Raw genomic sequence first — 22,769 nt, forward strand, 5'->3', positions numbered from 1 at the left:
AGATACTCAAAGATGGGGGGAACTTTCATGACACAAACATTTTCTTAAGTTGAACGAATTTTTATTCACCCCCTCCACAAAATGGCTTGTCAAAATAACTAATAAGGATTTTTTTTTAATGGGAAGAATTCTAAGGAATTATGGGCTTGTACACTTAGATATTACACAATTGTGACATTAAAATTCTGCATAAACGACTGATAACTTATTTGAGATTTGTAAAATGGTAGTTGACCAAGGGGGTTTCTTATGTCTCAGTTGTATAAATTGTTTCTGGCAGGATCAATAAACATAGTGTCAAAAGGTCTGTTAAGCAACGGGGGAAAGACATTGGCCGTGCAAAGGAAAACACCTGGACACAGTTTTTGCCTTGCTCTTGTGAAGCTCCATCCCTCGCCTGCCTTTTCTTACTGACAGAACCACAATTTTATTTAGAGCAGTAATGTGCCCAACCTCAATTTCAGAGCCTCCCTTGAAGGTAGAGGTGGCCATACGACACAGTTCCAGCCAGGAACATATAGGCAGACGCTCCCGAGGAGGCTATTGTTGGGAGAAGATTCTCCATGGTCTCAGATTTCTGTTTACCTTTCAAGCTGGGGCCCTGACGGTCTTTTCTTTTCAGATATCTTCTCAAGCATGTCTGAAAGGCTTACAACCTTGGAAAACAGACATACTGTGTCTCCGGGATAAAGGCAAGGCTTGTTTGGAACCTGGGAAGACAGAAATAATGTTTCACTCCAGAGTAAAGGACAGGACTGCCTACTGCTATTATATAAGATTTGGGGTCCCTAAGCACAGGGCTCCTCTTCCGTAAGGCAACCCACTATGTGTGCAAGCATTCCTGGGGGTCTATCTGGATTTCCAGATGAAGATAGGAAAAAGCTCTTGGCTCCATAGCCCTTCTCCTTTATTCCTGCCTTGAGATGCAGCCAGCAATTTGGGATATGGTCATGAAGCATGAAGATGAAGGTGTACATCTTAAGATGTCAGAGCAGATGGGGCGCCTGGGTGGCTCAGTTGGTTAAGCATCTACCTTCAGCTCAGGTCATTATCTAGGTGTCCTAAGATCAAGCTTTGCATTGCCCTCCCTACTCAGTGGGGAGTCTGCCTCTCCCTCTCCTTCTGCCCCCTCCCCCTGCTCACGTTTGCTCTCTCTAAATAAATAAAATCTAAAATGAATGAATGAATGAATAAATAAATAAATAAATAAATAAGGCAGAGCAGAAAGACAAAGAAACTGGGTCCCTGATAGTGAGTTACTGAGCTAGCCCTGAGTTGTAATTTCAGACTTTTTGTTAATATGAGATAAATGAGCTCTACTCGTCCGGGTCAATGTTAATTTTCTTTCCCCATGCAAGCACATCCCTGGAACTTGTGTCAAACGTAGTGACATAGTAATTACTTAATGGCAATTGTGTCCAACATGTACACCTTAGGGCTCTAGCACGTTACTACCTTCCTTCCTTCTTGGTCTTGATTCTACCTCTCTGCAAATTAACATTATATATTATGTCTTATAAGCTAACTCAAATCCTTTTGGGAAAGCTGTGTGTAAAATCAATCTAACAAGTACAATTTTGTCCTTGGCCAAACTTATCCCTAAGCTTTTACGAGTTATCCCTTAAGTTGTTAGTCAAGAAGGCAATAAAAACAATAGGACTTTTTCTTCAAGCTTCTGTCACAAGGCCTGCCTTGTCACCAGTGTATATCCAGCACCCGGTACTGCAGCTGGCTCATAGTAGGCCCTCAAGTATTTTTTGACCAAGTCTTCATGAATGTTCTCCTTGTCAAATATGTTGGCCCAAAGAAAATAACGATTGAACAAGTATTTCATCACCTTGGATCATGTGACTACACATAGTCACAAATCATGCGACTACAATAAGTGTTTTGAGAAAAGACCACAGCTCAACTTCAAAGAAACTGTCCATCAGTATATAAAGGGATAAGCCGAATGTTGTGCCTACAATAGAATATCATTCAGTCATAAAGAGGAAGGAAATTCCAATACATGCTGCAATATGTATAAATGAACCTTGAAATCATTCTGCTAAATGCAATACCATAAATATTGCATTACTTTTGTCTAAAGAAATAAATATTATTACATTTATACAGGGTCCTACCTAGAGCAGGCAAATTCAGAGAGACAGAAAGTAGAATGACGGTTTCCATGGGGGGAAACCCCATGGGGATGGAGGAATGGGAAGTTACTGTTGATTAGGGTATAGTTTCTGTTTGGGATGATGAAAAGTTCTGGAAATAGATAGTGGTGATGATTGCGCAACACTGTGAACATAATGCCACTGAATTGTACATTTAAACATAGTTATCATGGTGATTTTTATGTTGTATATATTTTACCAAATAAAAAAAATCAGCGAAACAGATTCAGTCAAAAAAGGTGGGGTTTGTTTGTTTTAGGAAGAGCAAATAGAACAGACTTTAAATTTTTGTGGGTTTTGTTTTGTTTGTCTTTGCCTCCTCTAAGTCCTGCCTGCCTAAGCTACGAAGCCGACTGAGATGCCCCCACGACATTGCTGAAGCCTTTCGAGCTGTGGGCTTGAGCGGTCATGTGCCTCAGGAGATCCTACGTCATTTGGAAAGATTTCCAGTTCTGCAATTTTATTCCAATTCTTTAACTCTCAGGAGCATGCATCATCAGAGCTCCCCTACCCCCACCTTCCAGGCGTATGTTGGGGCAGAATTTGTTTGTGAAAATATTATTTTAGGATTCCTTCCACTCCTATCATCTGCTTATTTTCCTTCCTGCATATTTCATAATATAGCACAGAGATTTCTGATTCAGCAGTTAAAATAGTCTGTGCATTCGTTATCACTTCCTTGTGACCCACTTTATACACAATTACTCATGCTGGTATTGAAAGTTCAGGTTTCAAAAAAATTCCTAGGACTCAAGCATGCATCTTTGGGCATAATAAAAAATAATAAAAATTTTTAAAAGGAGGGGATAAGATATTGACTGAGTATCTGTTGGTAATCCTCAAAGGACCCCAAGCAAATGAGTCCTGTGATTTCCCATCTCTTTGACTCTCCCGCAGAAGCTCTCACTTTACACCCTTTTCGTTTATTCCCCACCCTTAATCCCACTTTTTCCACCTCCTTCAACTCTCCTTTCCTTCCTTGCCAGTACACCTCTGCCTCCAATTCCCCACTTCCATCTGCTGTGGGTCCCTGCGCTAAAGCCACAGGTAACTTCAGGGCAGTGTGACAGAGTCCCTGCTCTGAACGGGCGTAAATGCCAGTGTGGTGTGTCACTTGAGCGCGCTACAGCGCCGTGAAATGCAGAGTTCTGGGCACCCCCGCTCCCCCGAGAATCTGATTTAGTTAGTCTGCACTTTTCACAGCTCCCCAGAGGATTCTAACTGGGATCTTAGGAACACGTTTTGAGAACCCCTGTGATGAGTTGGAAGGCAGTAGAAATCCCTTCTGGGCTATTCTGATAGAACAGAGAAAGGAGAAACAGAATTGATCAGAGAAAGCGAGGGAAGGCTTTCAAAGAAGAACAGCAACTAGACAGGCGGGAGGCACAATAGGCACTGTCCCCTGCTAGCACCACACTCCCCATGCCCCCAGGACCTGGGATCCCATTCCTCCCACCCAGGGCCTATGGAACATTTGGGGAGGACAGGAGACTCTGGGACAAGAGGATACACTCATCTCTGAGAGTGTCCAGGTAGATGACACCTTTTAGTGGGGTACCCTCCCTGTCCCTGAGCCCCAGCTCCAAAGCAGTTGCCTAGCAGAGAGCCCTGGACAAAGTCCTTCATCTCTCCAGCCTCAGGTGAGGGATAGTGTTATCTGCCTTGCAGGCTTGGTGCAAGACTTAAATGAACCAATGTGTATCAAAGTCTTGGTACACAATTGAAACTCAATACACCATAGCTAGCTAGTCTTATTATTCTAGATTTTTCTTTAGGAGAAATTCCTAGAAGTGGGATTACTGGAATAAGGAGAATGTTACTAAGAGGAATACATAGAAACCATGAGTTCTGAGATTCATAAGTGTCTCAGTTTGACTGCTAAAGATAAGGATGTTCATTCACATTTATGACACTAGGTGCTTGGGAGGATACAGACCGACACAACAACAATAGTCCTTTCTGGATGAGAGGGGCAAAGGGTGTTGCCTGTGTTCTTTGTCCATTGCCAAACGACAGCCACTATCTTCCTCCCTTTCCTCCTCCTCCTCGTCTCTTCTCTCTTCCTTCTGTAACACACACACACACACACACACACACACACCACTTTTCCAAAATCTGGGTGAATCTCTTTAAATTAACACTCTATCTTATGACCCAGCAATTGCACTACTGGGTATTTACCCTAAAGATACAAACGTAGTGATCCGAAGGGGCACGTGCACCCAAATATTTATAGCAGCAATGTCCACAACAGCCAAACTATGGAAAGAACCTAGATGTCCATCAACAGATGAATGGATCAAGAAGATGTGGTATATATATACAATGGAATATTATGCAGCCATCAAAAGAAATGAAATCTTGTCATTTGCGACGACGTGGATGGAACCAGAGGGTATCATACTTCGTTGTCTTTCTCTGATTGACTTATTTCACTATCATATGATCTCCCTGATATGAGGAAGTGGAGAGGAAATGTGGGGGGTTTGGAGGGTAGGAAAAGAATAAATGAAACAAGATGGGAACGGGAGGGAGACAAACCGTAAGAGACTCTTAATGTCACAAAACAAACTGAGGGTGGCGGGGGAGGGAGGTAGGGAGAGGGTGGTTGGGTTATGAACATTGGGGAGGGTATGTGCTGTGGTGAGTGCTGTGGAGTGTGTAAGCCTGGCGATTCACAGACCTGTACCCCTGGGGCTAATAATACATTATATGTTTATAAAAAATATTTTAAAAATTAAAAATAAATTAACGCTCCCTACCCCATACTCCACCCAGGGGACTCCTATCAAAATGTAAATATAATACCTGGGAAAAGTACCACATTGAACCCACTAGCACACCCCTTCCCCAGGTTATTGATCCAATCAGCTAGCTGCTAACACCTGACCCAGAATAAGGACAGATGGGAGGTCTGGGGTGAGTCTATCCCAGAAGGGCAAGGCCAGAATAAGAGTGGTGGCAGGGAAGGTCCTGAGAGCTAGAAGGCACATTCAAAATAATCAGATAGTCAAGATAAACCAAAATCCAAAGCAGTGGGCAGGTTTCCAGAGGAGGCCCTGAAAGGGAGTGGCCGCCCTGCTATCTGAGGTGTCTGGAGTCAGAGGAACGAGCTGTAGGACCTTTGGCTCTCCCCTGCTCAGTTCAGTAAAAGACCAATGATGGCGGGAAGGCGATCATCCTGAGAATGGAGATTGCTTATTTGCGCATGCCTCCTCTCCTTGGCATATATGTGATACCAGCAGGTTACAGTTTGTACAGGTAAAAGCAATCCTAAACTCTCAGAGTAGATGCGCCACAAGGATTTGGAATGATTCCTTAACACAAACGTTTTCTGTACGAAAACTTCCCTTTCTCAACTATCTTATTCTGTAGCTGTATCACTTTTGACTATAGGGTTGATTTTAGGAAACCCAAATCCCCTAACATTCCTAAGAATATACTAAAATCTACTTTTTTACAGAAATGCTTTGAGAGACTGGTATTTCTGAAAGACAGCTTTGTTGTTTTGGCTTTTCCCAAATTCTTTTAATCCAATTTGGGGCAGATACACTTTTTCTGTAGAGCTTAGAGCAGTTCCCTGCCCAACCCAGAATGTAAACTTCACATCAGAAACCAAATTTTAAAAAAACAAAAACAAAAAAAACAAAACAAAAAAGAAAAACAAAGAGATTTCCACGGTCTGGGTGGAAGAGAAGATGCCCAGATTGTCAACAAGGACAGACAAAGGCTGACACTATCTTGCATTTGTGATAACAAAAGCTAAAGGGAGATGGGAGGCTGACAGGAAAGGGCTGGCCAGGCTGTAAGGCCCTGTTATGTCCACTTCCCCTAAGCTTGCCGTCAACCCAAACTGCTCTGACCAGCTTCCGCATGTTCTATTACTGCCAACGAACCCATCAGGAAGGAAATGTTCTATCCCTTCTTCAAAGAGGAGGCGGTCAAGAAGAGAAAAATCCCATCAAGTGTTGGCTCTTCAGGCCTGTGAGGTTTCCACAGAGACCAGTGTCTAGAAATTCAAATCAAAGACACTGTGGCAGTACAAGAGGAATTCCTAAAGAGTGATATTTTTAAAATGATTTTTTTTAATGATTCAACTTTTATTAATCAGCATCCTGCATATAGAAGAAACAAAATACGTAAGACAGTAGAGCCAGGAGAGCTCCCTGGACAACCACAATAAAATAGGTGCAGACAGGGCTCAAGAAACCATCTGAATGGATGGAGGCAACACCCTCTGAGAGGGGGCCCGGACCCAGGGTGCTCCGGATCTGGGCCAATGGCAGCGCTCTAAAGGCTGGTATCTGAGAACGTCAAGTCCTGCACCCCCAAAGGTAAGGATGGGGGAAACCTTACATCTACCTTGAGGATGCGTCTGTAGGTCTTATTATGGGATGAGCTCTCAAAGGTTGGATTTCCCACCAGTGGCTTATAACACAGCCCTCCTATACACCACAGATCAACCTTCTCATAGTATACTCTCCCTTTAATCATTTCTGGGGGCAAGTAGTCCAGAGATCCACACATTGTTCTCCTCAGAGATGGGGTGTTCACAGATCAGCCAAAATCTGAAATCTTCACCTCACCCTAGAACCCCAGCAGTATGTTCTCCAGCTTCCCTACAGCTAGGGAAGGCCTGACACACACAGGAGAGTGGTTGCCCCAGTGACCACGTAAGCCAACAGAAGCCGAAGCACCCCAGGGTCTCTAAGCCATACTCAGCAGCCCTCATCCCTCTCATTTTCTGTCATTCTCCACAGAACAGACCCTCCAGGAGAAAACTGCCGTCTGATCTGGGAGCCCGAGGCCCATACTTCAGAGGAGGCTCCCACGTCTGGGGTCTCACCGGGCTCTGTGGGTTTGCTGGGACTTCTGTTCCCTAGGTGAGGACCTCCTCTGGTTGTTGAGGGAAGTCTTCCTCTCTGCACCTTTTAATAATTCTGGACAGAAAGGAAAGCAAGCCCCCAGGCAGGCAGGCAGGCAGGCAGGCATGCAAACCTGGACAGAGAACAGAAAACAGAGGAGACTGGGACAGGGAGGGACAGGCTACCACAGGGGGAGGCCTGAGGGGGGATCTCACAGCAAGGATGGTGGGAGGTGTGGTAGTGAGTGGTGGGTGGCCTTTCTTTCTGCTTATCAGAAGAGATGGCAAGTAGGTGTCTACAGAGCTGGGGATAGCTAGAGCTTCCCTTTCTGTGGCTAAAGGGATGTTGCATCTGGTCTGTCCTGGGTCCTCTTTTCTACTCACTTTCCCTCAGGGCATCTCACATACTTCTACAGCTCCAATTTATATCAGTGCTGGGGTTTCCCAGACTTCACTGCGGTCCAGACTCACACACCCACCCTCTGGCCAGTCATCCCCATGAGGATGTCTTATAGACCCTTCAAACCCAGCCTGTCCTGACAACCCTTTGCCTTTCCAACTAGTTACACCCCCCAATTGGGTCTTCTCATCTTGGTCAATGCAGGGGTGGGGGCAGTCCACATACACCGACTCACTCAAATAGATAACTTTGCCCACCCTCCCAACTCCATCTTGCCAATTACCAAGTCCTACAAACCTAACTCCTAAGAGACCCTGACCACCAGCTGGGAGCTCAGGCTACTGTCAGCTCTCACAGCATTACTGTGACAGCCTCCTTCCTTTCTCTACTCTTTCCCTCCTCTAAATCCAGCCAGGGTGATTTTCCTCACAAACAAATTTGACTTATTTCAAGTCTCTTTCTAGATCCTCATTCCCATTTAACACATTCAAGGCTTAAGTCTGGCATTAGGGGCTCACAATTCTATTCAGAAACAAAGCTTTTTACAAAGTTCCATTCTGAACTATTTCAAGTCCACAAAAAGGAAGATGGAATACAGCAGCACACATGTATCCATCCCCTCACTTTAGACACAAGACCTTACCAGAACAGCCAAAGCTTCCTGAGGACTCCCACATCCCCCTCCTCAACCACAGAAGTCACTGCTATCCTGCATTTGTCATTATTCCTATTATTTCTTTGTAATTTTACTTAACATGGCTTCTTTATTTCCTTATAACTTATTCTTCCTTGTGAGCCTCTTTTGCTGGGTAAATTTTGGGTTTTAGTACGGTCCAGGAAATGCTATGAAGAGCTTATTTAAATATGGACTCCCGTCAGGCACATTCTCAGGTTCTTGGGTTTGTCTCTTCTTCCCCTTGTTGCTCTCCAACCTGTGCCCGGGTGAGTGAGAACAGTGTTGTCTTTTGTGACCTTATGATTGGACGTCATAGAAGACAAGGTGTTCAAAACCGTAACACGTCTTCCAGATTCTTACTGGTTTCTGCTACAGGGTGGCTGGGAACTCCTCTTCTGGTCTCTCAACTTAGTCAGGGCTCAGTCATTCTGCTCAGCTTCCCCTAGAATTCTGAATCCAAGGGCTCTCTGCTAGTCTCCTCTCCTGCCTGTGACCTGAGTGACCCACCCAGCCTTTGCTACGGGCTTACCTGGTCCTTCACCATTGAAGATTCCAGTCAACTCTCGGACTCTCAACTCAACAATCTCCCATGACGTAGGAGAAACTCTGAGTCCTGTCTATGTCACAAGGAAACTGAAGAGGGGTTTCTCTGCCTAATCACATTTCCTGGTCTGCTTTACTTTGATGGGTCTGGTCAGTCCAAGAGGCATTCTCCTTTCAGATCCCAAATATGATGCGGGGCTTATTCCCCAGGTCTGGCATTCATATCAACCTACCCGACAAGCAGACAAGTTTGTCCTGCATCTGTACCCTTCTTACTTTCATGGTAGGTCATCTCCAGAGATGATCACTGTCAATTCATCTCTCCCTGTATGTGCATTCTTCCCCTCCCATTAAGAAGTAGAAGCTACTTCCTCTCCCTGACTCAGGATAGACCTTGTGACTTGCTTTGGTCAACCAAATGCAATGGAAATGATGTTCTGGTACTTCTGAGCCTAGATCTTAAAGGCACTAGCAGCTTCCTCTTCTTCTTAATTGGAAGCCATCAACTATGTAAGAGGTCAACTACTCTGAGACTGTCATGCTGTGAAGAAGTCCCAGCTACTCAAAAGGAAAGAAAAGAAGAGAGAAGGATGGATAGAGAAAAGAGAGGAGAGGGAGAGAGAAATGCCCAGCCAGTTGCAAATATTCAATTTATCCTAGTTGAGGCACCAAACATGGGAGTTAGGAAGTTTTCTTGAATGTTCCAACCCCAACAGATAGTCTATGACCAGAAGAACCACCAGCTGAACTTTTTAGCCACTAAGTTTTGGGGCTGAACTTTTCTGCTGCATGAGGTAAATGAAACACCTGATCATTGCCTGCCTTATACTCTGTGCTCCAACAACTCAGACCAGCCTGTGGCTCTCTGCACCTACGATGATGGGTCTCACTTCCATGCCTTTATTCAAGCTGTACTCTCTTTGCCCACATTTCTCCTCTGCCTGGCTAACTTTTATTACACTTTTGTCTCATTTTATTTTTTTCCTAAGCAAATCACTATCATTTCATTAATGACATTGCATTGTAATTGTTTCTTTACGAATCTGCCTCCCAAAGTAGGCTTGAGCTATTTAAGGGTGGGTTCTATGTCTTATTCAGCTTCGAGGCATCACTTTATATGGAAACGCAACTAAGTCCCTGCTTTAGTTCAGTTTCCCTGTGTCGGGGAGTACATGCAATTGTCTACAACAAAAACCCAACCTCACCGAGTTAGCCAAATAATGTTAAATTTTTTTCACATAACAAGTCTGAAAGCAGGCCTTCGAGGACAGAAACATTGGTTTTGCAATGTCAGAAAGTCCCAGTTTCCTTCTATCTTCTTGCCCTACCACCCTTACAATACAGCTGTCCTCCCCATGGTGGCCTTGAGGTCACAATACAGCTCCTTCACCACCTGCCTCATACCCACATTCCAAGCACAGAGAACAAAAGAACAAAGAGGAAGGAGCTATGCTCAAATCAGGAAAGCAACACTTTTACAGAAATCTTCAGAAGACTTCAATTCAAAAGTCACTGGCCAGAACCATATCACATGGCTATCCAAAGCTGCAGGGCAAAAATGAAAAAAATGTTTGCAGAATGATAAATATCTACAGTAATTGCCCAGAGAGACCGAACTTTGAACAAGAAGCAGTGACCTCTTGGGGTTGTCTCTGTAGGAAGCTTGGAAAGATAATGTTGGCCACGTTCCCCTTGTCACAAAACAGGATTGGTGCCTATCTCGCAGAGTGGATGAAATTAAGACAGAATGTGGGCACGATACTGTTCTTAGTACCAAGGACACAGTAAGCACTCAATAAAAATCATTCTCTTTCTCAGGTTTGCAGATGTGGCACTTAACTCAAACATCCAACAGTTTTCCCCGAAGGAGCAGAAAATCAGTTGACTCAAGGCAGTTGTCCTGCTCTCTGAAATTCTTCTGCAGTGAATTTGCTTCTGATGATTAATGAGTCCTTTCTCAATTGTCTATTCAACTGTTCATAAATCCAAATGGCATTATCATTATGACTCTTCACTTAGAACGTGTGACCCAGAAAAAACAAAGCTTGGAGAGATACAAAAGGCAAATGAACTGTTTTCATTCCTTTGTGACAACAGAACTGCATATTTCACTTCTGATTCATGGAAAAATAGCCAGCACACAGGAGTCGGCTAGATTGGTGAGAAGCCTCAGACCAGGGCGTTCAAGAATACAGTTTCCAATGTCTTTGTTACTGAAATCCAGGAAGCTGACCTGGAAAATGTTAGCAATAGAAAGATTTCTTTTTGCCAAAAACTTGCTCTGTGAATCTGCAAGCCTCCTACCGCCACAGGTTGTGTTGGTTTAAGCAAATTATTTAAAACTTCTGTATTGGTGGGGTGCCTGGCTGGCTCAGTCGGTTAAGCATCTGCTTTCCGCTTAGATCATGATCTCAGAGTCCTGGGATAGAGACGAACACTGGGCTCCCTGCTTGTTGGAAGGTCTGCTTCTCCCTCTACTCCTCCCCCCTGCTTGTGCTCTCTCTTTCTCTCTCAAATAATTGAAATACTAAAAAAAAAAAAAAAAAAAAATTTCTATATTGTTTAGGACTTTTTTCATTTGCAAGGGAAAAACACAAAAGGGCTTATTACAAAGTGAATTTATTGGCCTGACTAAAACCTCCAACAGCAGAGTTTCAAGCATGACTGGATCCAGGTGCTCAGGAATCTCTCCATCTCTTGGGTTCTCCTTTGTTGTAACAAAACAGGTCCCTTCCAGCTCCTAAACTACTACTTACCAGTATGACAATCCCCCCAGAAAGACAATGCATTTTGGGCAATGGTTCCAGAAAAAGCTCTGGAATTGGTCCAACTTGGGTCACATACCCAACCCTGGAACAGATCACTGTGATAAAGAGAATATGGCTCTCTGATTGGCTAGTCTGGGTCACATGCCTAAGGGAGATGGGGGCGGGGTCACCTCATTCAAACCACTTGGATTGAGAGTGAGAGAGAGAAAGGTGATCCGTTAAAGCATAGCTGGGGTATTCCTGCCAACAGAACATTGTGTGGAGGCCAAAAGCTCTGAATATCCTAAACAGATACAGATTCATTTAGCTATTATTGGACCTGAATATCATAATAATACTAGTGACACTCTTTACCATCTGTCAAAATCCTGCTAGTTTTTCAGGCTCATTACAAATGTCGCCACAAATAAATCTTCTCTAATTTTCCATCAGCACATTGTTTCTTTTTCTCTCATGGCCGGGATCATATCTTGCCCCGGATTATGTTGAGTTGCACACCCGTTTGTCTCCACTCCTGTTTGGAAGAAACTTCAGGCAGAGCCAGAGTGGGGCATGCCTCCTATTCATCTCCCAGAGCCTGAGGATGAGGGCTTCTGTCCTGATGTGACCAGGCCTCGGAATGAAAAGAATGCAGGATGGAAAGAAGGGGAGAAATCACATGGCTCCCTCCAGGAAGAAAACGCATCCATGACGTAAGATAGGATCATAGAAGTCAGGCTGGCTTTTCTTTCTTAAGTCCTACTAGAATAGTCTTTCTTTCATGCGGGTGGTAAAAGCTGGAGTGAAGCTGAAAACAGACTCAACCCCTAAGATGACAGACTCTGAAATCTCCTGTCCTGAATGAATTGGAGAGAGAAGAGGAGGGAGAGAGAGAGAGAGAGAGAGTTGTGAAGTGCCTCCCTTCAATAAACAAAAATGCAAATACTCCAGATGCCTTTTACACTCTCCCCAGGGCTAGCAGATTATTAATAAGTTCAGAATCTTGCCATGCTGCTCCTATTTTTACAAGCCGTCTGTTTCCTCTCCTGTCGCTGGTGGCTTGGTTCCAGGGACACTCCCTTTGGGGGAAGAAGGAGCTGACATACCAAGATCTTTCTAGTGTCACCCTTGCTTACAGGCACCTGCAGATTCCTGTTGAATGTTTCCTGTTCCACTCAACAGGTCTTAATTATGTGAACTAATATTTGCTCACTGTTAAACCATGTTTACCCTCATAAAAGGCCAATTCCAAAGGACTGGGATTAGGCAAACCCAGAAAAATCTCAATACTTATGCAAACGTGCTGTTGTTTCCCGCTACCTACCACTTCCTTATTGGAGTCATTCAGGGCACTCTGCTTTTTGGACCTCTGTCTCTGGATCTTATTTAGGGCAAAAACCCACAAGTTTTTTCTTTTCAATTTCTACCTACCCTGGAACCAAGTTCTTCTCCTATAGATACCTGATTGATCAATCTTTCTTCCTTCCTTCCTTCCTTCCTTCCTTCCTTCCTTCCTTCCTTCCTGTGTGTGTGAGAGGGAGAGTGAGCCTAAGTGGGGGGGGGGGGGGGGTAGGCAGAGGGAGAAACAGACTCCCCACCAAGCAGGGAGTCCAATGCGGGACTGGATCCAGGACGCTGGGATCATGACCTGAGCTGAAGGCATATGCTTAACCAACTAAGCCACCCAGGCGCCCTACAGATAACTGATCTTTCTGTGAAGAAATATCCTCTGTTGGCTCCTTAGGAAAAATTAACTGTTAATGACCCTAATAGGGTTGCAACGGTGCCTCCCTTTCTATGTTTTCTTAGTCCTATTTCTGAACCAAAAAGTAAAGACTTTCTCAGAAAATCTGAGATGTATTCTTTCTCAATTCTTGTCAAGCATAAATCGCATATTTGGTCCACTGTCAAGTTTCTCCGTAATAATTCTGACATGTTTGGTTATGGGCAATGAGTGTGTTTGGGGACAAAGAGCTTTGTGATGTGTTGGGTGGGGGAGGGGGGAATTCTTTAGAACTCAGAAGATATAAAAACAGAAGCTAGTTATGTATTATAATACGTATTATAATGGAAAACACAAGAGTTCCTTATGTATTGTTTTTGTTGGCTGTTAGACTCCAATGTCTTCATTCTGAGCTCAGAGATGCAAGGTCCCTCCACTCCCCCCAAACACACAAACCAGGCTGCTCACCTCTTCGGGAAGGGGGCAGGAATCAAGTCACACATCTATCAACCACTCAGAAATGAGTCATTTTATCCACAAGTAGGCTGAAGGAAGAGCATGTGTAAGTACCTTGGTCCACAACAGAGCCTGGGTACAAATGACCAGCACTCTGGACCACACCAGAAGCTCTTAGTGCAATAGATTTTTAACAAGGCAAAATGCACACCCTTCCTCTTCTCTAAACTAGTTCCGTGACAGTGGTGGAATGAAGGTCTTCAGCTTTCAATACACATCATTCTGATATAAATAACAGCCTCTGGTGCCCTCAAACTTGACTTCCTCAAAGCTCAGGTCTTCACTTCCCCCAGTGTGTGGCCAAATGCACCTGTTCCTCCAAAAAAGACATGCTGAATACTCCTCAGTAATTATCTGCAGATATTTCTGTACCTTGTGGATCAGATTCTCCAGGGCATTCCTTCAAAGACACCAACCTACAAATCCAGATACATGATGCTTGAAATCAAAGAAAATCTGCCATACACCGTGTTCTTTAATCATTCCCTGCCTGTAGGTATAAACGGTTTAGCTATAAAACCTGCCTGTGCTGACAAGCCTGTGTACACCACGCACGCGCACGCATGCACACACAGACACACGTGCTATGTGTTACAAACAGTAGAAAATGCCGTACTTTTAGGACAGGGACCAGCCAACTCCTTAAATTGTGAAACTCAGAATGCAAGCAAAAAAACTTGTGATTTGAGGCCACTTTTGATTACTTTTCTGGAGCTTGGCCAGCAGAGCAATTTCCAAGCAAACCAGCTCAGACAGTTGACAGCTGCACATTCAGCTCACCAGCCTAAAACCAAGCTCCCTGTCGAGCAAAGGGGGATGTCACTCCTCTTTCTCCTAGCTCAAGCTTCAGGCCTACCACATGTTAACCAAGTCACAGGTAACTGGCCTTCCCAAAAACGTGTAAGGAAGAAAGAAAAAGGAGGGACAAGCAGAACACAACTGCCTGCCGCTGGGCCATGGGAGAGGCAGCCCACAACCAGATAATCTCATGCTGAGCAGTGAATTTGGCCAGTCCATGGGCATGACAAGCTGGTGCTCATTTCAGACAAAAGGGGGAGGACAGACTGAGGTCAAACATCGTTCTCCCATGATGGGACGCCCATACCAATCATCCAGCCAGCCAAGAAAGTCGTTCTTGTCAAGAGGGCAGCATGGCTGGGGTAGGTAGTCCTGTCTCTAACCAGAAGCTGACCCTGCAGAGTGGCAGCTGGGCCTCTGTCTCCACCAGTGGTGGGCTCAGAGCACATAATCCATTTGGAGGCATCCACGGAAAGAAGCCAGGCCTAAGAAGAGCGCATGCTTTACGATTCCATTTGTATGAAATCCAAAAACAGGCACAACTAATTGGTAGGGGTTAAACATCACAATGGTGATTACTTTTGGGGTGGTGGGAAAAGATCTGATAACATTCCATTTCTTGACCTGAGGGGTGGATACAAGGAGAGCTCACCTTGTGTTAATTCCTTCAGCAGTACACTTAGGACTTGTGTACCTCTGTAATTTTATGCTTCCAGAAAAAAGTTAAAAAACCCAAATGGTCAACAGGCATGTGAAATGATGTATAACTTAAGCAGTAAACCAGAAAAACACGATTTTAATTGATGTTGCTTTTTCTGATCATGATGCGGCCAATTATTAAAAAAGCTGATTACATCCAGTGTTGATGAGTGCCACATTAGCTACATAAATTACAACAGAATTTTCAGAGAGAACGTTTGTACTATTTACCAAAAAACTGAAATGTGCATGCCCTTTGGTCCAGAAATTCCAGTTCTCGAAATATATCCTTCAGAAATATTTATACATAAGCACACAAATTTTTGTACAGGAATGTGTGTTGTAGTACTGTTTGTAATGGTGAAAAACAGCAAACCACCTACATGTCTTACAGTTGGTTAAGAAAACTGTGATGCAGCTCTACAGCCTGGAAGGAATGTAGTCATTAAAGAAAACAAGGAAGCCTAAACACACTAACATAGAAAGATCTCCAGGTACTATTGTTAAGGTAAAAAAAGTAAGTCACAGAATAGAACATGTTAAATGATTTCATTTATGTATAAATGACTTGAATATAAATAAAAAGACTTAAGCATGAAAACGAAACTAAAATCTGATGTGGTTCATTTATCTAAATATCTTACGAAACCTACCACCAAAATGAACTTTTCTCCTGAGACAGAATGCACTGCAAAAGAATTTTCTGGAACTGTCTCTGCATCCTGAGACAGACTCAAAAAGGACTGCACCACAACAGGAAAGAACTGTTTCTTGTCCCCTAGCCTCCTAGAAGAGCCTCAGCGTCTCAGAAATGCCAGCTCCCACACAGGCCTGAGCAACAGCACATGGAGTCACTCCAGACCTTTGTGCTTCCAAAGCACTTTTTCAATAACTAACTAATCCGCCTAACGGGCGGGGCAGGCGGGGCTCCCACAGACTGGGCACTCCCTGCTGCCAGCTGCCCTCCTCTGGAATGCAAAGGCATCCTCTAGAAGGGTGTTCCTCAGCCCCGGTCCTACCTCAGTCCCCAAACTCAGCGAGGTGAGGAGGGCCTTCAAAGGACCACCCAGGACAGGACAACCCCTTCTTCTGACAGTATGTTCTCTAGAAGACTTATACCATTCTCCACTCTCCTGGCCCCACATCTACCTACCTCCTCCCTCATCTGAGGAAGAATAGTGCCACAGGCCGCAGGAGGAATAGCATCTTGATACTGTCCATTTCAACTCTGCCATTTCTGTTCAAGGATCCTATGAACAATAGGAAAATGCATAAATCTTTTCAATTTCTTATTGTACAAAGAAGTTAATAGAAGTAACAGTCTCTGTTACAATATTTTCAAATGGTTGCAAAGTTTCCCAGACTTTGGAATTTAATGAGCCATTAAAATTTCAAAAAATTTTGAGAAGACTAACAGGATTTTTTTTGGGGGGGGGAGGGTTAAGTAAGCACCAGGTCCACCTGAGGCTTGAACTCAGGACCCCAAGCTCAAGAGTCTTATGCTTTACTGACTGAGCCAGTCAAACACCCCTGGATTGTTCATTTGTATTTTGCTGAATATAGGCATTTAAAAAACAACCTACAGTCACAATCAATTTATACATTCATAAATGAGTAGACACCAAACCAATGTGGTTATGACAATCCCTGATTCTAAAACAGCATTTTAAATTTAATACACTTAGATTTATGAATAATACACACATATTACACATAGACTTGCGAACATTTCCTCACAGACTGGCACCAGTTGCCTTGGAAAGAACAGGCAGATAATAAATCACAAATTTCTAAGCCTGGCTATGTCTGTGAAAGACAGGAAGGCATTACAAAAAAATCTGGGGATGCCAGGGTGGCTCAGGTGGTTGGGTGACCGACTCTGGGTTTTGGCTCAGGTCATGATCTTCTGGTTGTGGGATTGAACCCCATCTCAGGTTATGCACTCAGTGGGACGTTTGCTTCAAATTCTTTCTTTGTCTCCCTTCCCCTCTCTCTTTCTCTAACTCTCAAATAAATAAAATCTTATTATAAATAAATTTTATTATAAAATAAAATCAGATTCCAGGTTCCCAACTCATATTTACTATATCAGCCCTCTCAGCCTCTTTAATAATAAGGCCCTGGTATGTGTATTAAAAAAATTTTTTCCTACTGTGGTCAAATTTACATACTATAAAATTTAGGATTTTAACCACTTTGAAGTGTAAAATTTAGTGGTCATAAGTGCATTCACAGCATGGAGTCACCATCATCATCATCACTATCCACTTCTGGAACTCTTTCATCATTCCAAACAGAAGCTCTGTACCCATTAAACAATAACTCCCCACTCCCTCCCCCAGCTCCTGGTGACCACATGCTACTTTCTAAGTACCTCATAAAAATAGAATCGCCAATATTTGCCATTTTGTGTTTGGCTTACTTCACTTAGCATAATGTGTTCAAGGTTCTTACATGTCACAACATACATTGGATTTTATTCCTTTTATGGCTAGATAATATTGCATTGTATGAATATGCCACATTTTGTTTGTTTACCCATTCATCTGTTGGTAGACAGATGGGTTTTTTCTACCTTTGGTTATTGTGAATAGGCTGCTGTGAACACTGGTGTACAAATACCAGTTTCAGTACCTGCTTTCAGTTCTTTGGAGTGAAATTGCTAGATCATATGGTAATTCTATATTTAATCTTTGAGGAAACACCAAACTGTTTACCACAACAGCTGTACCATTTTACGTTCCCAGCAGCAGTTCACAAGAGTTCCAATTTCTCCACATCTTCATGAACCCTTGTCATTTTCTGTTTGGTACAGGGTACAGGGTAAGGATGGTTGGTTTTTGGTTTTTGGAATAGCCAACCTAAGGGGCATGAAGCGGTATGGGTGTGAAGCGGTATCTCATCGTGGTTTTGCGTTGCATTTCCTTGGCAACCAACAATGTTGAGCATCTTTCCATGTGCTTATTGTCTATATGTATATCTCCTTTGGACAAAGGTCTCTTCAAGACCTTTGTCCACTTTTTATTTTATATTTTTGGAAGATTTTATTTGTTTATTTGGACAGAGAGATACACAGTGAGAGAGGGAACATAAGCAGGGGGAGTGGGAGAGGGAGAAGTAGGCCTCCCGCTAAGCAGGGAACCTGATGCGGGACTCAATCCCAGGACCCTGAGATCATGATCTGAGCTGAAGGCAGATGCTTAATGACTGAGCCACTAAAAGCACCCCTTTTGTCCACTTTTTAATTAGGCTATTTTGGTTTTTAGTTTTTCAGATATAGGAGTTCTTAATATATTCTGAGTACTTATCCCTTAACAGACATATGATTTGCAAATATTTTCTCCCACTCAGTGGACCATCTTCTCACTCTCTCGATAATGTCTGTGTATACACTAAAGGTTTTAATTTTGTGGAATCCCATTTGTTTTACTTTTTCTTTTCTTCCCTGTACTTTTGATGTCATGTGTAAGAAATCATTATCAAATCCAATGTTGTGAATACTTTCTATGTTTTCTTCTGTTTTATAGTTTAGCTCTTAATTCTTTGGTCCATTTTTAGTTAATTTTTATAGACAGTATAAGGTAAGTGTCCAATTTCATTCTTTTGCATGTGGATGTCCAATTTCTCTAGTATCATTGTCAAAAAGATTGTCCTTTCCCCCACTGAATGGTTTTGGTACTCTTATCAAAAATCATCTGACCCTATATGCAAGGATTTGCTTCTAGAATCTCTATTCTATTCCACCAGTCTATATTTTCTGCCTTTTTTCCCCTAAAACTTTATTTAACAGAGAGAGAGAGATCACAAGTAGGCAGAGAGGCAGGTAGAGAGAGAGGAGGAAGCAGGCCCCCTGCTGAACAGACAGCCCGATGTGGGGGCTCCATTCCAGGACCCTGAGACCATGACCTGAGCTGAAGGGAGAGGCTTAACCCACTGAGCTACCCAGGCGCCCCTACATTGTCTGTCTTTATGCCAATACTGTGCTACTTTGTTTACTGGAGCTTCATAGTAAGCTTTGGAATCAGGAAGTATAAGACCTCCAACTTTGTTCTTTTATAACAAGATTGTTTTGACTATTGAGGGTCCTTCAAGATTCCATATGAATTTTAAAATGGGTTTTTCTATTTTGGAAAAAAAAAAGTAGGTCTTTGATAGAGATTGCATTGACTATGTAGAGCAATTTGTGTAGTATTCATCTTAACATTAGGTCCTCCAATACAAGAAGAGCACAGGATCTCTTTTCATTTATTTGTGTCTCCTTTAATTTATTTTAGCAATGATTTGTAATTTTCAGTGTATGAGTCTTTAGCCTCCTGGATTAGAAATCTATTCCCAAATATTGTATCCTTCCATGGCACATGGAATTATTTTCTTAATTTCCACTTCAGAGTTTTCTTTTCTTTCTTTTTTTAAGATTTTATTTCTTAAAATAATCTCTACACCCAAAGTGGGGCTCAAATTCACAAACTTGAGATCAAGAGTCTTGTGCTCTACCAACTGAACCAGCCAGGCACCCCCCACTTCAGAGTTTTCATTGCTATCGTACTGAAATGTAATTGATTTTGGTGTGCCATTTTGTATCCTGCAACTGCTGAATTTGTTGATTAGCTTGAGCTGTTTTTGTGTCTGTGTGTGTGCAATCTTTAGGGTTTTCTGCATATAAAAATCACATCATCTGTGACCAGAGATCATTTTACTTCTTCCTTTCCAATTGGAATGCCTTCTATTTCTTTCTATTGGCTCATTGTGCTGGCTAGACCTTCCAGTGTTATGCTGAATAGAAGTGAACATTTTTGTCTTACTCCTGATCTTAAGAGAAAAGCTTTCAGTCTTTTACTACTGAATCTGATGTTAGCTGTGGGTTTTTTGTATATGGCCTTTATTATGTTGAGGAAGTTTCCTTTAATCCTGAGTTTACTGAGTGTTGAATCTTATCAAACACTTTTTCGGCATCAGTTGAGATGATCATGTGTTTTTTTTTCCCCCTTTCATTCTATTAGTGTGATGTATTTATTTTTCATATGCTGATCCACTTTTGCATTCTGGGAATAAGTCCCATTTGGTAATTGTATATAACCCTTTTAATATGTGGTTGAATTTGATTTGCTAATATTTTGTTGAGGATTTTGAATCTATATTCATAACAGATCTTGCTCTGTAGTTGTCTTTCCTTGTGATGTCTTTTTATGGCATTGGTATTAGGGTAATGTTGGTCTATAGAATGATTTAGGAATGTTCTCTCCTCTTCAACTTTTGGGAAGAATTTGAGAAGAATTCATGTTAATTATTATTTAAGTTTTAGGTAGAATGCTCCACTAAATCCATCTGATCCTAGAATGTGTGTTTCTAAGCCAATTTCTCTCCTCTCTCCCTTCTTCCCATGATATACAGCTGCATTTGGAACCAAATGCCCAAAATACCTCATTTGAACACCTTGGGGTATTACTCTTGATAAACTCGCAACATTAGGCTTTAAAAGGAGAGAAATGTAATCAAGAAACATCACCAGGCTTCCTGGCTCCAGAAGGGTCCTGCAGGAGGACAACAGGACCCGGGGAGAGCAAGCTTTGGAGAAGGAGGAGGACATCCACTGCCTGGGGAGGAACCAGGGGGCACTGGGGTGCAGCTTCCAACTTCACCTGCTTCCGTCCAGCCAGCTACTCCCCACAGGCACACCAGGCATGTAGCCACTAGAGAGCTGGACAAGTCCTTAGTCTGAAAGAGGGGGAAAGCGGAGGCGTTGTGTGCGAAATGTGACTCATGGGAGTCAGATGGCCAGGGGACAGGTCCCTCTTCCAGCTCTAAAGGGCCCAGCAGATGGTGCCAACAGGAAAAAGGAAGTTTCTTGACACAAGCTGATTCCTGTCAGCTTACTCTCCCTGAAACATTTTCTTGGTCTCTTCGTGCACAAAGATCACAGATCTTGGAAAGTGTCCTAAAATTTGTAATTAGACAAAAAAGCAACTTTCTGTAGGTTCCTCTGCCTTTTAAACTCCGTCTCTCCCCTTCCACACCACCCCCATTTTCCCTCACGCATTGGTCTCCGTTTCCAGTAAAAACTGGCCTGGCCACTTGTGCAGAAAGAGGAATTAATTTAATATTTGAATACTCAACTGACTGGTTCTCCTTGGGAACAAGGAGCCAAGCAAACATCCGACAGAGAACAAGGGAAGGAACAAAATGGCAGGAAGCCCAAATGCGAAGTTCCTCCGTCATCCCGCGGCGCCTTGGACGTGCCACCATGTCCTCTCTCCTGGTGAGTCACCGCCGCCCACGCCCAGTGCAGTGTAGAAACATTTGACTGAAACCCGAATGAGATCGGAAGAACAAGTCGAGCAGGTAAAACATTTCCCTGCTGTCATTTTCATAAACTGCTCAACCCTGCTTCAAGATAGAAGGAAGACAGAAGGAGGGTTTTTGGCAACACAAGGTTTTACATAATCGCACAGAAGCTCAGGATCTGCAGTGAGAGTTTGAAGACTTCGAGTCCCGTGAACGTTCCCATTTATAAACACGAGAGTCCATGCAAGCTCTGAGCAGAGAGTTTGTTTTCTGTTAAGGAGAGGGGCATCTCTGCAGAGCTCGAGAACTGGAACGGATGATAAAAGACACTTGGGCGGGTCTGAGTTTCCCCTTCAAAATCCAAGCTATAGGTACATAAACACTTACTCTGTTCCTGTGCCTACTTCCCCGACCCCTTCCACCTTCGACCCCTGCAATGGAGAAGAGGAAGTGAGGATAGCATCCCAGCAGATCAGAACTGTCTCAGAGACTGAAGACCTTAAGGAGATTGTACCATTAGCAAGAAAGGCTGTGATTAAAAACCCAAACTGTAACCCCAACGTTCAAATATTCTAAGCCATGGTTAGAGCAGGAACATGATTTGTAAAGATAGAGAAGGGCTGGTGAAAACCCTAATGGCTCTGCAAAGGTGTGAACTTACACACAAGGCTGCTGCAGCCCAAGCTTTACCCTTGATGAATGCAGAAGTTCCTCTCCCTCTTCATATAAATAGAAAGTGTCCGAAATAGGCTTGTAGGAGGTCTCCGCATCATTATCATGGTGGCTATTCTCAAATACTTCTTAGGCATTCACTTGGTCAGCACTGACCTAATCAGACCTATTTCAACTTCCCTGAACCACCACTTGGATGGGGAACATATCCAAGAGCGTTGCTTCATCCCTGCTCTGGAATTACAACCTTTGAAATGTCTATATAGGTAGGTGCTGCTTTTGACACAAGCTTTCATAGTAAGTAGGCATTAAAATAGAGGCTTATAATTAGCTGTCCGGGGAGGCAAATAGGTGGTAGAGCAGAACTCAGGAGGAGAAAAGGCAGGTATTGGAGAAACACCACATGGGAGAGGTTTCATTAACAATGTGGGAAGTGTGGGCAATCCACTAAAGTGGGAGAAGGGGAGTCCTATCACTGCAGACCGTTCTAGTTCTAATTTCCATACGTATGAGTACCTGGTTCTGAAAGTGCACCTGCAGTTTTTCTCTCACCACTCCATCTTGGAAACCTGCTGTGCGCTAGAGGACGAGACCCGAGACCCGTGATCCTGGGAGATCACAGCTCTAGGAGGGCAGCGTGATGTCTAATCCAGTCTGCGCCTCTAGCCCTGAGGCTAGCCCCTG

At 43.3% G+C, this 22,769-nt stretch overlaps 1 long non-coding RNA gene across 1 annotated transcript; it reads right to left on the bottom strand.

Annotated features, from left to right (window-relative positions):
* Positions 1-24: 24 nt before the first annotated feature.
* LOC309866999 lies at positions 25-22,318 on the bottom strand. The gene is made up of 3 exons (XR_014312920.1): positions 22,075-22,318; positions 16,285-16,381; positions 25-710 (listed from the first exon to the last, which is right to left on the bottom strand). It is a non-coding gene; the product is annotated as an uncharacterized lncRNA (long non-coding RNA).
* Between the last annotated feature and the right edge of the window lie 451 nt (positions 22,319-22,769).

Source organism: Mustela nivalis, assembly GCF_964662115.1.
Source record: "Mustela nivalis genome assembly, chromosome: 6".
Classification (NCBI taxonomy): Eukaryota; Metazoa; Chordata; class Mammalia; order Carnivora; family Mustelidae; genus Mustela; species Mustela nivalis.